Below are 13,430 nucleotides of genomic sequence, written 5' to 3'. Positions count from 1 at the left end.
AGTATTCTTGTCTGAAAAATCCCATGGACAGAGGAGCCTGGCGGGCTACAGTCCATGGGGTCGCAAAGAGCCAGATATAACTGAGCACATACATGCGCACACACTATCACGATCAAAAGTGACCATGGTAAAAATCAGCTAAAGGGAAATGTTTCTGTTGCCTTTGGCATTATCGTGCTGCTTAGAGAATAAAGGTTTCAGATAATAGCCTTGGCTCCCAAAGTGAAAGGGTGATTTGCAGACTCTCCTTGAAGAAATGACCAGTTATGGACAGGGAGAAGCCCCCCACTTTCTGGGAAAATGATTTGGCATAACTTGCAATTCGTGTAGCTGCAACTGGAACATTGGAGGTGAGAATTCTCTTCTAGGACGGAGTTCTTTTTCACCTGGCATCAGCTTCCCTGCCCACCCTTCATCCCAACACATGTTAGTCATAAACAACTCTCTTGGCAATACGGTGTCTTCTCTGAGTTCTGTCAGTGGTTCTCCAAGTGCTTCCAGCCTGTCCGTTTGGGCCACAGCAACGAGCAGGGTAAGTTATCTCAGAGATGTTTCAAAACAAGAAATGAAATCTTCCTGACCTCTTTCTGGCCTCCTCCTTGGAAAAAGAATAGGAGTTGCCTGTTAGCAAGTCTTTGAACTTTTGCGTGATCTTTCCTTGAATTTCCAAGAGGAGTTCTGCAGCTAGTTGCTTTGATTTTTTTTTAATTGACATATATTGAGTTCTTGGTTTTAACTGATTTTGTTCCTCTGAGACTGTATTATATTCATTTAATGTGATGTAGTTTGTGGTTGATCTACTCTCAGTGGGAATAGGTCTTGCATGGATTTTTAAAGGTTTATCTAAAATAACTAAATGATAAATAAATTTCTCTTCCACTTCAGTGTAACTAAGCTTACCAGTAATCAAAGAAAGTGAGTTGTTATAAGCTCAATACACAGCTTTTTACTTTGTATTTTTAAATGGAAAAGAAGGGAAAAGTGCTTTGTTTTATCAAAGAACAGAACTTGGAGAAGCAATTTCTTAATAGAGGTCTTTTGAATCCAGACAGGTAAATAAGGAAAATTTTCAAGGTAGGGTGTGACTGGTGAGTGTAGATTTGAAATCAGAAGGGTGAGGCAAAATGAACAAAGTTATTAAAACCATTATCACTATCAACTGTATGGCTTCCCCGATGGCTCAGGGGTTAAGAATCCACCTGCAGTGCAGGAGACACAGGTTCGATCCCTGAGTTGGGAAGATCCCCTGAAGGAGGAAATGGCAATCCACTCCAGTATTCTTGCCTGAAAAAAACCCCTGGATCAAAAATCCCAGAGCTGAAGGGGCTAGAGTCCAAAGGGTCACAAAGAGTCAGACATGACTTAACAACTGAGCAGGAGCACAATACTATATATGTATATATAGGTATGTATTACTGAGTCATTTACTGTGTATCTGAAACACAGAATATTATAAATCAACTATATTTCAAAATGTTTTTAAACCTATGTTATAAACTTGCAATTAAATACATTATATCAAAACCAAATGTAATAAATACTCAAACTCCATCACTTCCTACTTACATTACTATACTTCCTACTTATATTTGTTCTTATCTATGGACTGGAGCTAATGAACACAGATTGTATCTGTGTGGTAGAAACAGCACATGGTTGAGCCTTACTGCACATCCCTCCACTTTCATGCAGAGGGATGTGAGGTTAGTAGCTTGACGTTGGCTTTGCTGGAGTAAATACACCATGAAATCTGGACAAATAGTACAAAGTAGGGCTTTTCACCAGACCTCCAGTTGTTTCAAACATTTACCAGCTCTCTACGACGGAACAGCATAGTGACCTTGCTGCTTCAGGCATGAATACAGCTAAAGGGCCTGTTCTGGAGAGCTGATTGCTCTAGATGTGTTTTTGCTTTTGTTTTTGTTTTTGACCTCTTTATCCTTCAGTGTCGTTCCTTTCTCTGTGAATTAACTCTTTTTTTATTCCATGCAGTTGCACCAAAGGGTGAAATTACAAATCCCCAACTCTCTCTGGTCTCAGCGGTGCTTGAGTCTGACCAATCGCGGTACTGAAAGCCACTGGCCACAGTGATTGGTTCAGGTATGAGCATATGAGCCAAACTGGAACCGAGTCCTCCTTAAAATGTAATTGATGGGAGCTGGCTAGGATTAAGAGCAGCATATGTAGGCAGAGGGAAGCAGGACCCTGAGGGCATTATTTGAAATTTGTTTGAAGCCAGATGCCCCTTGGACTTCCTAGTTACCTAAGCCAATATAGTCCCTTTCTTGTGTGACAAATAGACTTTTTTAAAATCTTGAGTAACTCTGGTAAAATGTCATATAATATCATATGTGGTGGTCCAGTGGCTAAGACTCCATGCTCCCAATGCAGGGGACCTGGGTTCCATCCTTGGTCAGGGAAGTAGATCCCACATACCACAGCTAAGAGTTCATGTGCCACAACTAGATTCTGCATGCCAAAACTAAAAAAAAAAAAAAAAAAAAAAAATCCAGCATGCCACAACAAAGATCGAAGATCCAGTGTGCTGCAGCTAAGACCTGGCACAGCCAAATAAAATAAATAAATATTAAAATAAATCATACCGAGAAGTTTCTTCTCCGGCTACAGGAACAGAGATACATAGAGGGGGGTTGCAGTTCGACCTATACTGTGACCAGATTTGTAGACCACAAAATAGTCTTTAAACACAGTCCTACTGCAATTTTTCAGATCAACCAGAATTTTGCGTAAATTTATATGATTCTATTTAAAATAGTAAATATTATATTTGCTTGATACCTTGAAGTTCCTGAAAGATAAGGACAATGCAAAGTCTACCACCACATCCCCGGGACTATGCCCGCATCATGTAGAATTGAAGAAGAGATCACTCAGTAAATACTGGTTGAGAGAAAGGCTGCATCCAGCTGTACCATGATGATGATTCAGCGGTTTTATGCAATACCCCACAACTTTCTTTGTGGAAAGGCATATGGACGACGCTGTTTGATGTGAGGCAGGATAAGCAGATTCAATAAGTAAAGACATTCTAGCTCATCAGTATACGGTTTGACCTTGAGAGCTGAAGTTGTTTCTGTATAAGCCAAATGTCCCATTTCTAAGTCTCTGGACTCAAGGGAACCAAGGAAGAAAAATACCCTACCCTGTTTTATAACAAGCAAAAAAAAAGGGTTAATCCATTGGCTATTTGTAAAGTAATTTAAAGCTATCACTCAGCTTTCAGAGTTCACAAATTTGTTTCTAGTATATCTCATACCCACCCACAGCAACATCAAACAAGAAAGCTCTTGTCAGGATAGGCTGGTGGTTGCTAAGGGGGATGGAAGGATTGGAAGTATGGGATTAGCAGAGGCAAACTATTATATACAGGATGGATAAACAGCAAGGCCCTACTGTAAAACACAGAGAACTGTATTCACTCTCCTGTGACAAATCATAATGGAAATGAATGTGAAAAATAATGTACATATATTAATATATGTGCATATATTAATAAATATAAGTCACTTTGTTGTATATAAGAAATTAATATGACATTGTAAATTAACTATACTTCAGTAAAATTTAAATAAATAAATACATAAAAAAGAATGCTCTTTTCAAAACAAGTGAAAATACTAGTTGCCCAGTGGTGTCTGACTCTTTGCAATCCCATGGACTGTAGCTGGCCAGGCTCCATTATCCATAGGGATTCTCTAGGCAAGAATACTGGAGTGGGTTGCCGTGCCCTCCCCCAGGGGGATCTTCCCAACTCCAGGGATCAAACTCATGTCTCCCACATTGCAGGCAGATCTTTACCCTCTGAGCCACCAGGAAGCCCTATCAAAACAAGAGCAGTGTCCTATCCCAGTTGGACTCTTTTAGGGAGACACCTGCCACCCCTTTGGCATTTTCATAGAAATGAAGGAGCAGGGTTGGAATGAACATTTCTGGATCTTCTTTCTGTCCCTTTACTCATTCTTGCTTGTGAGAATAAAAACAAATCTGTCTAGAGAGACAGAGAATAATCGGGCACATATTTACCAAGCTCAACAGGGTGGGGTGAGGCACAGTGTTGAAAGGCTAGAAGCATATCAGTCTTTCCTTCAGCTGGCCCTCTGTTCTTCCAGAAGTCGGTTATTAAACAGCCATGATTCTTTGTGGGGTTGGCTGGGAAAAATGTGAACTCTACAGAAAACAGCTTTCTCTATAGGTAAGGAACAAAGGCCAAATCGGGAGGAAAGGAGGGAATTCTGACCTCCACTTAAGCCTAACTTCAACCCTCTGCGTATGTGCTGTGTGCTCCGTCGTGTCCGACTCTTTGCAACCCCATGGACTGTAGCCCACCAGGCTCCTCTGTCCGTGGAATTTTCCAGGCAACAATACTGAAGGCGATCCTACTCCAGGGGATCTTCCCAACCCAGGGATCAAACCTGTGTCTCCTGCATCTCTTGCATTGGCAGGCAGAGTCTTTATTGCTGAGCCATGAGGGAAGTCCTTTAAAATGGTTTATTTATTGCTACAAAAGCTAACCACCTGGGGAGGGAGAAGGAGAGAGGTTTGGGAGGGAGGGGGCATGGGTGGACCTATGGCTGATTCTTGTTGATGTATGATAGAAAACCACAAAATTCTGTAAAGCAATCATCCTTCAACTAAAAAAATAAATTTAAAACAAAACAAAGCAAAAAAACCTAACCACCATTGGAGCCTTCAGCAAGTCATAATCTTTTTGCTGGTAAAAGATTTTGGCCTTGATGTTGATGGTTGCTGACTGATGAGGGTGGTGGCTGATGAAGTTTGAGGTGGCTCTGGCAATTTCTTAAAATAAGACAATAAAGTTTGCTGCCCTGATTGACACTTCCTTTCACAGATGATTTCTCTATAGTATGCGATGTTGTTTGTTATCATTCTACCCACAGTAGAACTTTCAGAATTGGAGTCAATCCTCTCAAACTCTGCCATTGTTTTATCAACCAAGCTTATGTAATATTCTAAACCCTTAAACCTCAACCTCTAATGCTTGTTTATCAGAGGCTTGCCAAGCCAGCAGGGGATACATTAGTTTGCTCTAGCAGTGATGCCATATCAAGAATAGCTACTATGATTTGAGTCACCATCTGATTAAGTTTACAATAATCAACCATCATTCTCTGTGATCCATTATCAGCCAAATAGCAAATACAGATTTGGTAGAAATCACCACCCAAATCCCCCAAGCCTTTGATGGTGGCACTGATCTCCACAGTACCTGTAGGACTGCAGTATTACTGTTGGTTCACTAATTGGGTAAGTTTTAATGGCATCCATTCACTCTCTCCTACCATTAACAATACTGCAGTATTACTGTTGGTTCACTAATTGGGTAAGTTTTAATAGCATCCATTCACTCTCTCCTACCATTAACAGTTCTCATTTCACAGGTCACAGAACCAACCTGGGGCTTCTGCCAGTTGCTGAATAGCAAAGCAAATCTAGAGTTGGAGAATTAGTCAGAAGGTGGGTTCAGGACTCGCCAGACACACAGATTGACATGAGTCAAAAGTTCTTTGATCCCTTGACATCATGTCAAGGGTGGGCCTTGATATTCTGACTGGTAGACCACAGTAGCATTTTGTATCTCTAGGAAACAGCGTCAGCTTGGAGCCAGAATCACAACAGCTGATCCATCTCCTTTCTCTGGTGCACAGTTACCCTGGGAAAGAGTCACAGGTCCCTAATGGGGAGTGTTATTGCAGAAACTTTGCCTATGTAGCAGGGTTTTCCCCTTGGGTAACTCAACATTTAAGGATCCCTCTTTTAAGGGATCCTTCATCCAAGACGCTCTGTATTTGTCAAAAGGATCAAGGCTGGTTGAAAGAATGTGACTCCATTATGGTGATTCAAGTCAGACCTCCGTTTATCAGATCTCAGGATTTTCTACTTGTAAGACTTTAGTGGAATGTCCATCTACTTCCATTCTAAGGACACCACAGTCAGTCACCAATGCCAAAGATTTCTGTAGGTCAGGCTGTTCTTATGACGACTTTAGCTCAGCTGTTCATCATAGAAACCATGGCTATGCTCTCTCCAGCAATCAAGTACATTGGAAGGGCAGATTTTGAATGCTGTCATCTCAACCAGTGTAAAGAGAAGGACCATCTGCTATGAACCTTGGCTCCATCCAGGAGTGATTACTGTTTGAGGGCAGAAAGCAGAGGAGCACGCCCTCTGCCTGGATCCAGAAAGAGAGAGGAGAAACCCCCTGCATCTGACCAGAGGAGTGAAAAAAGACGAATGGATGGAGCCTGAACCTGGCTTAAGGGGCCAGTTACTTTCCCACCATGTGACTTGGCTCAAAGTCCATAGATGTAAGTCTGAACCAAACTGCCCCTACTTCTCTCTTGGGGAAGGGCAGGATAAGAAGATGGAGAGAGGCAACGTTTTCAATCCTAGTGTTTACCCAGGTGAGAAAAGGGTACAGACCCCTTCCTACAAGGAAACAAGACTGCTAATATGAGTCCAGATGAAAGAGTAGGGTTTGGATCCGCTGAAATGACAGGCTTCACGTGCTTGACCTGGAGGGAAAGAGGAGTCAGAAGCACAAAGGCAGGAAAGGGTGGCAAAGGGGTTCTCTGGTCCTGACAAGTGACCTGCGCCCCACTGAAGCTCCTGTCGCAGGAGGGAGCTAGGTGACAATAAGGACCCAAAGCCTGACTTGTGATACAAAGTATACATGGGGTCAGAACTTACTGTATTTAGGACAAAAGAAGTAATTTCAAAGCAATTTCCAGTCTGTAAGCAGAAATTTCCTAAAGTGTCTCCGTATTTTATTAGCTGAAAACTAGACAGCTATTCCCTAATCACCTAACCCCTAGAAATGTGGCCCTTTGGGCAAGTCTGCCCTGAAGTTGTAGTTATGCAAAAATAAGCCATTTATGTAACAATGAGTTTTAGATAATTCTTTACTTCCCTGGTGGCTCAGTCGGTAAAGAATCTGCCTGCAATGCAATACAGGAGGCTGCCTGAAATCGGGAAGATCCCCTGGGGAAGGAAATGGCAGCCAACTCCAATATTCTTGCCTGGAGAGTCCCATGGACAGAGGAGCCAGATGGGCTACAGTCCATGAGGTCACAAGGGTTGGGCACAACCTAGCAACTAAGCCACCACCACCTATAACACTAGTCCTGCAGGAAATGTTCATGTGGTTATTAAATAGTCACTGAGACTTTAACTTTCATTTTTATACATCCCAGAATGAAAAAAAAAAAAAAAAAGGCAGGAAATACATTTCCTGGTACCAAACCATAAATTTCAATTCGGTTCAAGAAGCTGAAAGAATAGGACCCCTGCCTTCCAAGGGACACAAAAAGCAGCAGGGGCTCCGCTTTGAAAAAGAGGCTAGGAATAAAGCAGGCACAGCAAATAACAGCTCTGGGCAGGAACGAAACCAGTCAAACTCTTGCCAAAATTTATTGCATTAAATGCTAACCCTTATTTTAAGGTGGCAACCACAATTTAGTTTTTTGAATCCTTCCCTTTATAAGTAGAGCCTCCTGCTACTTTCTGAGAAGTGGAAGCACTTCTGTTTGCAAGATGATTGATTTTTTTTTTTTTTTGACAAGAGCCAGAATTTAAAACTGGCATCAAAACCCAGCCAACTTGAGGCTAGGGAGAAGAGAGTGACACTGGTTATTTTATCCAAAGATGAGCCAGTCACATTTTTGGTACATCAATGCCACGTTTGCCTGAGAACAAATTTAGGAAGCCTGGCTGCACGAATATCTCCTATTTGTGACTTTTCTGCATGATTGGATGGTATTGGCGATGATTTGGAATAGTCACCAGGGGATGCTTCCCCTAAGAACAGCATAGTTAAGTGGCATTTCTGTGGTGTTCTTTTTCATAGTGACAAATGGACCCAAGGAGGATGAAATTGCATGGAGCCCCACATGACCAGCTGTGTTCAAGCAGAGATTCACCAAGAGGATGTAGACAATGCTCTTGTTTGGGGAGAGAAATTTCAAGGTGGAGATAGTAGGGGCAGGGGAGCTAGGATGCTGTGTTTTAAAACTTTCAGGAGATCAAAATAGGTATGCAAGCTCGGAAGACCCTTCAGGAATAGAAGAAATAATGGCACACGCTCTTCACTGTGGGACACTTTAAAATGCCTGAGAAAATCAACGTTAACTATCTTTCCTTTGACATATTTTCAAAGCCTTCAGAAATGAAAACAGTTTCTTCATTAATGATCAATTTCAACTGTGCTTGAAAGAAAACATAATGTCATTAATATAGGAACTGTGTGATCTAAGCCACTCAGCATTAAAAATAGGTGAGAAAGACATTCAGTTTTGAGGTTTAACTTTGAACGGGTGCTCAGTCTTCCTAAAATATAGCCTAATGATTAGACATTCTGATCGTTCCTCGGTGAAGAAAGAGCCTCATGGAAATACATACCAGCTGTTTAAACGTAAGCATTCTAAAGGGAAAAAAATAATTGATTATTAAGGGGAAAGGAGTTGAGGTTGGGGGTGGGAATGCAGAAAAGAAATATCTACAACTGAAATAAAAGGTGAGAAATAAAACACATTTAGGAAAAACTTATGGTCGCAGTACCTAGGATTATTCTGAGGCCAATATCTTTTTTGTTTTCTGTTTCTCCATAGTTACATAGTTACATTGGGTTTCCCTTGTGGCTCAGCTGGTAAAGAATCAGCCTGTAATGCGGGAGACCTGTTTTCAATTCCTGGGTTGGTAAGATTCCCTGGAGAAGGGAAAGGTCACCCACTCTAGTATTCTGGCCTGGAGAATTCCATGGACTGTACAGTCCATGGGGTCGCAAAGAGTTGGACACAATTGAGCAACTTTCACTTTCATAGTTACATAGGCCCATACTCCCTAATTATACATCGTGTAGCTTTTTTAATGTTCTATTCTAATAACCTCCCCCACCCCCGTTTTTTTTCAATTCTTCCCTTAGCAGAGGCCACTGGGGAAAAAATTCTTAAAAATAAAATATCTGCATATACACAAATGATGCAATTTGTGTTTCACATTCCTCATGAAGATAATAAACACAGCTTTTCCGTGATTAAACTTCAGTCTCTCTTCCTTACAGCCCAAGAGTCTAGAATAGTTCCTGGCACATAGTAAATAAAGGCTTCTCTAACCTGGAGTCCCAGGAAAGCAGAGACTGAGATAAAGGGCTTTTTGTTTGTTAGTAACTATTATTGTTTATTTATTTGGCCACATGGCTTGTGGAAATCTTAGTTCCCTAACTAGGGATCAAACCTGTGCCCTCAGCAATGAAAGCTCAGAGTCTTAACCACTCTGTACTGCCAGGGAATTCCGGAGACAAAGGCTTGTAAATGTAGCTACTTTACTGGTGAAAGAAATCCCAGAAGAGCAAAAGTGAGGGAAAGGGGTTCAGAGGGCAAATGTTAACCTGATTGTTGAAGACCATCCTTTGCTAAGTGTAGAAACTGCATCTCAAAATAATCTTCTGAGAGAGGAAGAAAGAAGACTTCATCTCTGGATCCCATCGTCCACTGGTCTCCCTTATGTTTCTGTGCTGTGCATATATGAGACCTCCCAGAGGCCCCACCTCATGGACAACAGAAAAACTATGGGCAGGTGGTGCCCGGCTAGTTGCACCCAGAGGAAGTTGGAAGGAGCCCACGCAGAAGAAGAGGAGTCTAACACCATACTCAGTAAATGCTTGCCAAAAGGATAGAATTTTATAAAAGTAGTAATAGAGTCATAGATTGAAGAGGAGTAAAAAGTCCTCAGCAGTTCGATATCACAATCATCTATAGTTTAATGAAGAAAAGACACAGGTTCTGCTTTTTTTTTTCAAGCTTTTGTCTGTTTATTCAAACATTCGTGTCTTTAGGAGTTTAAAAACAGGCTGGAGACACCATTATCCTTTGGATAACGCAGAGAGCCACTGAAAAGGGAATCGACGCCACTGTAGGTTTGTAACACTGGTGTATTAAGAGTAAGTCCCTATCCATATTCCGGTAAACACGGGGAACCGAAGTGTCAGAGGTGGCACGGGAGGGATCGCCCAGAACAGACGAACCATTTGTTCTGTCTTCCTCGCTTATGCAATCAACGCACACTTAAGCAAAACTGAATTCCTCATTAAGCAAGCATTTTTGCATAAGCTGCCTTCTCTTTATCTTTCTGTGTATCTTTTGCTTGACTTGCAGCAATTCTGCCTGGATAGCTTTATCTTCTGGTGCTATCTCCTGAGCTTTCTTAAAATCAAACAATGTTTGAACATATTCTTTTAATCCTTGCCATCCTTGGGCTCTATGGTACAGTGCTTTGGTATTTGATGGGTCTATTTCAAGGACCTCCAAACAGTTATCGACTGCACCCTGCCAATCAGACATCTCCAGTTTGTAAGCTCAAAGTGACAGGCTGCAGCTTTGCTCCATTTGCATCCTCAGCGGCAGCCCTAGAGCCTTCCACATACCTTAAAACTTTTGTGTATTTTTTTGATGGCCGTCTTTCAGTTCTGGGATTTGAAAAATGTATTTCCAATGTTTTCTAAGTCTTCTGATACTGATACAATTTTATCTATGTCTTTTAAATCCACATCCACGCCCTAGGGGAAATCTGGGTGACTGTCACAAGATCCATCCCTTGGGAATATTTCCCAGTCATCACCTTCTTTCAGTTCTCTGCATTCTGCAATAACACACAATTTGGTAGGTTTTTCACCTTTCACCTCCACATTTTCCAGAATCTTTGCCACACCCATGCCTTTAATCCCTTGGCCAAATACCACACGCTTCCCATCCAAGTGCGGAGTCAGAACCGTGGTGATGAGGGACTGGGAGCCGTTGATGTTGCTGCCCGCGTTGGCCATGCTCAGCGGTCCCTCCTTGTCATGCTTATAATGGAAATTTTCACCTGTAAGTTTTTCACCACAAATGCTTTCTCCACCTGTCCCATTCTGATTTGAGAAGTCTCCACCCTGAATCATCAATTTCTTAATAATTCGATGCAAAGGACATCCTTTGAAATGGAGAGGTTTCCCAGTGGTGGGTCCAATGCTTTTTTCTCCTATATACAATGCACAAAAATTTTCTGCAGTTTTGGTATAATATCTGCAAAACAATTCTAAGACAATTCAACCAACTTGCTCCTCTCCGATGTCCACATTGAAGAAGACTTGGGGGTTACTGGGGTTGGAGGGTTTAGCCTGGGGGACTAAGTCTGCAACATTGTGGCCTTAAAACACGTATATGACCACCTCGTAACACCACGTGGTCACAGGACAGTTCGAACCCTAAAGTCGAAAGGTCCACCCACAGGTTCTGTTTTAAAAGAATTTGTTTCATGGAAGAATTTTAATATTGGCTGATTTTTGAAGCAATTTTCCAACTATCAGCTCAGTCTAAGTAGAGCTGATTAACTGGGGACATGCAGCAATGCGACAAAAAACTCACAGGTGATGCACCTGCCCCTCAATTGGATTAAAGAAAAATTGTTCCTAAAAGCATGGAGCAAATCACACATTTCCACGAGCATCATCAGCAACAAGTACCTGTTAAGTTAACTTAAGTGATTCTTCAAATTTGCCAGTGTCACCTGCAAGACTTCACATGGACTCATCCTTCCCCATCTCATCACCCCTTTGTGACTATGACCCATCCTTCAAAGATAAACTGGGAAATCAGTTACCAAAAGCCTTCGCATTCCCCCTCTGTCTCCCCTTCGCTTTCCCTTCCTTCTCCCCTGTCTCCTTTCCTTCCATTCTTCATCCCTCTCATTACTTTATCTTGGTTGCTTTCACATTTCTCAATTTTACCACTATCACTACATCTCTCATACTCTTATAAGAGTGACTCTTTCCCCCGCTAGATTGTCAGCTCTTCCAGGGCTGGATTTCTGGCACTTATCTTCTTAGGACCTGACACACAGCAGGCATCCAACAAATTTCAGCTTAATGAAAAAATAAACCAGTTGCCATTTGAATAATAGGGAAAATTGCAAAGGTTTTTAAGAAGAGACGGTAGCTGATAGTTATAGTGGGGTGAATCAAGGAAATCTTGGAGGAGCTAGATGCAAGAGGAAGATGAGACTCATGGACTTAGAAGAGACATGTTGTTTCAGCGGAGGCTGGGACCATAGGTGGAAATGTGTTTAATTTACTGTAAAGCAGTGGATTCTCCAGCTTGGTGAGGGCAGGGAGCTCTAGAGCAGGTCACGGAGAATCAAATCAGAGAGGAAAGTGGGGGTCAGGTTGCAAGGGGCACCAAATGGTAGGCTTAGCAGCCTTACCTTTGTCCTCTATTTTAAGTTCTCAAAATATTTTGAGCAGTAGGCAACACAGCCAAGTGGAGTTTAAAAACAGCTCGTAGACGTGCGGAAGAGCAATTGGAAGGAAGAAACCAACAACACTTAAGAAGCAAAAAGTGACTTTCCTTGACAAGCTCTGAGCCAAAGATAAGAGACAGAGTTTGGCTTTGGGAAAAACAATCTGGGAGGGCTTTAAAGATTATATCCAAACTCAGTGCTTTCCTGTTCCAAGCTTAGAGTTGACATTCTCCACAACGTGACCTGAACTCTACAGTCTAGTCTCCTCAACCCCTGATAAGTGACGCATTCACTGTCTCCACACACAACCTCTGTGGTCTCATCTCTGGGAAGACCCTGAGGCCTGAACTACTCTCCCTTCTACCCATTTCTTCCTGTCAAAAATCCGACCTGCCCTTTAACCCTTTCTTTATTTTTATTTTTTAAACTTTTTATTTCGCATGGGAGTATAGCTTATTAACAATGTTGTGAGTTTCAGGTGGACAGCAAAGGACTCATATACATATGGATACATATACATATATCCATTCTCAACCTTCTCTTTAAATGCTCTCTCATCCAGGATAGGAGGTGAATGTAAGGAGTCCATGTGTTACATCCCAAGTAACACATGTTACTTCCCTCAAGCCTTCTGGAGACAAGTTCTCTCTACTTCAGGTGTCTGGTCATATGTGTAGGGGTCAAATCTAACCATATCTCTCTTGAGTTTTACACAGAGGAAGTATAAAATGTAATGTAAACAAAAACCTGGATTTTAGTCTGTTCTATAGACCTGAGGCCATTCACAATTTTAGTTTCCTCACAGGCAAAATAAAGGGGTTGAATGATGTCTTTACTGAGGTGACTCACGGTTTCACACTCCATGTGACTAGCAGTGAGATTTTTGTGTAGTAGTCGGGGGAGAAACACAGGAAACTAAAGGCATGGCGCCTAGAGTGATAAGCACTTGTTGATGGATGGACTAACTCAAGACCCACTCCAGTCACTTACGTGTCTCTATTGCCTCTGTTTGGAGCTGGCTGGTGCAGGGCCAAGGGATCAGAGCTGACCGTTGTTATGCCAGTGATTGCAGTAGTTTCCTCTTGGTTATATGGAGATATAATTGACAGACAATTGTGTGT

At 41.9% G+C, this 13,430-nt stretch overlaps 1 long non-coding RNA gene and 1 pseudogene across 1 annotated transcript; one reads left to right on the top strand and one right to left on the bottom strand.

Moving 5' to 3' along the window:
- Positions 1-459: 459 nt before the first annotated feature.
- Positions 460-8,388, top strand: LOC139039617 (uncharacterized). The gene is made up of 2 exons (XR_011492951.1): positions 460-532; positions 7,886-8,388. It is a non-coding gene; the product is annotated as an uncharacterized lncRNA (long non-coding RNA).
- A 1,509-nt stretch (positions 8,389-9,897) lies between these two features.
- LOC110141004 (peptidyl-prolyl cis-trans isomerase D pseudogene) lies at positions 9,898-13,173 on the bottom strand (annotated as a pseudogene).
- Between the last annotated feature and the right edge of the window lie 257 nt (positions 13,174-13,430).

This window comes from Odocoileus virginianus, chromosome 19 (assembly GCF_023699985.2).
Source record: "Odocoileus virginianus isolate 20LAN1187 ecotype Illinois chromosome 19, Ovbor_1.2, whole genome shotgun sequence".
Classification (NCBI taxonomy): Eukaryota; Metazoa; Chordata; class Mammalia; order Artiodactyla; family Cervidae; genus Odocoileus; species Odocoileus virginianus.
This window is presented reverse-complemented; position numbering and strand designations above follow the sequence as displayed.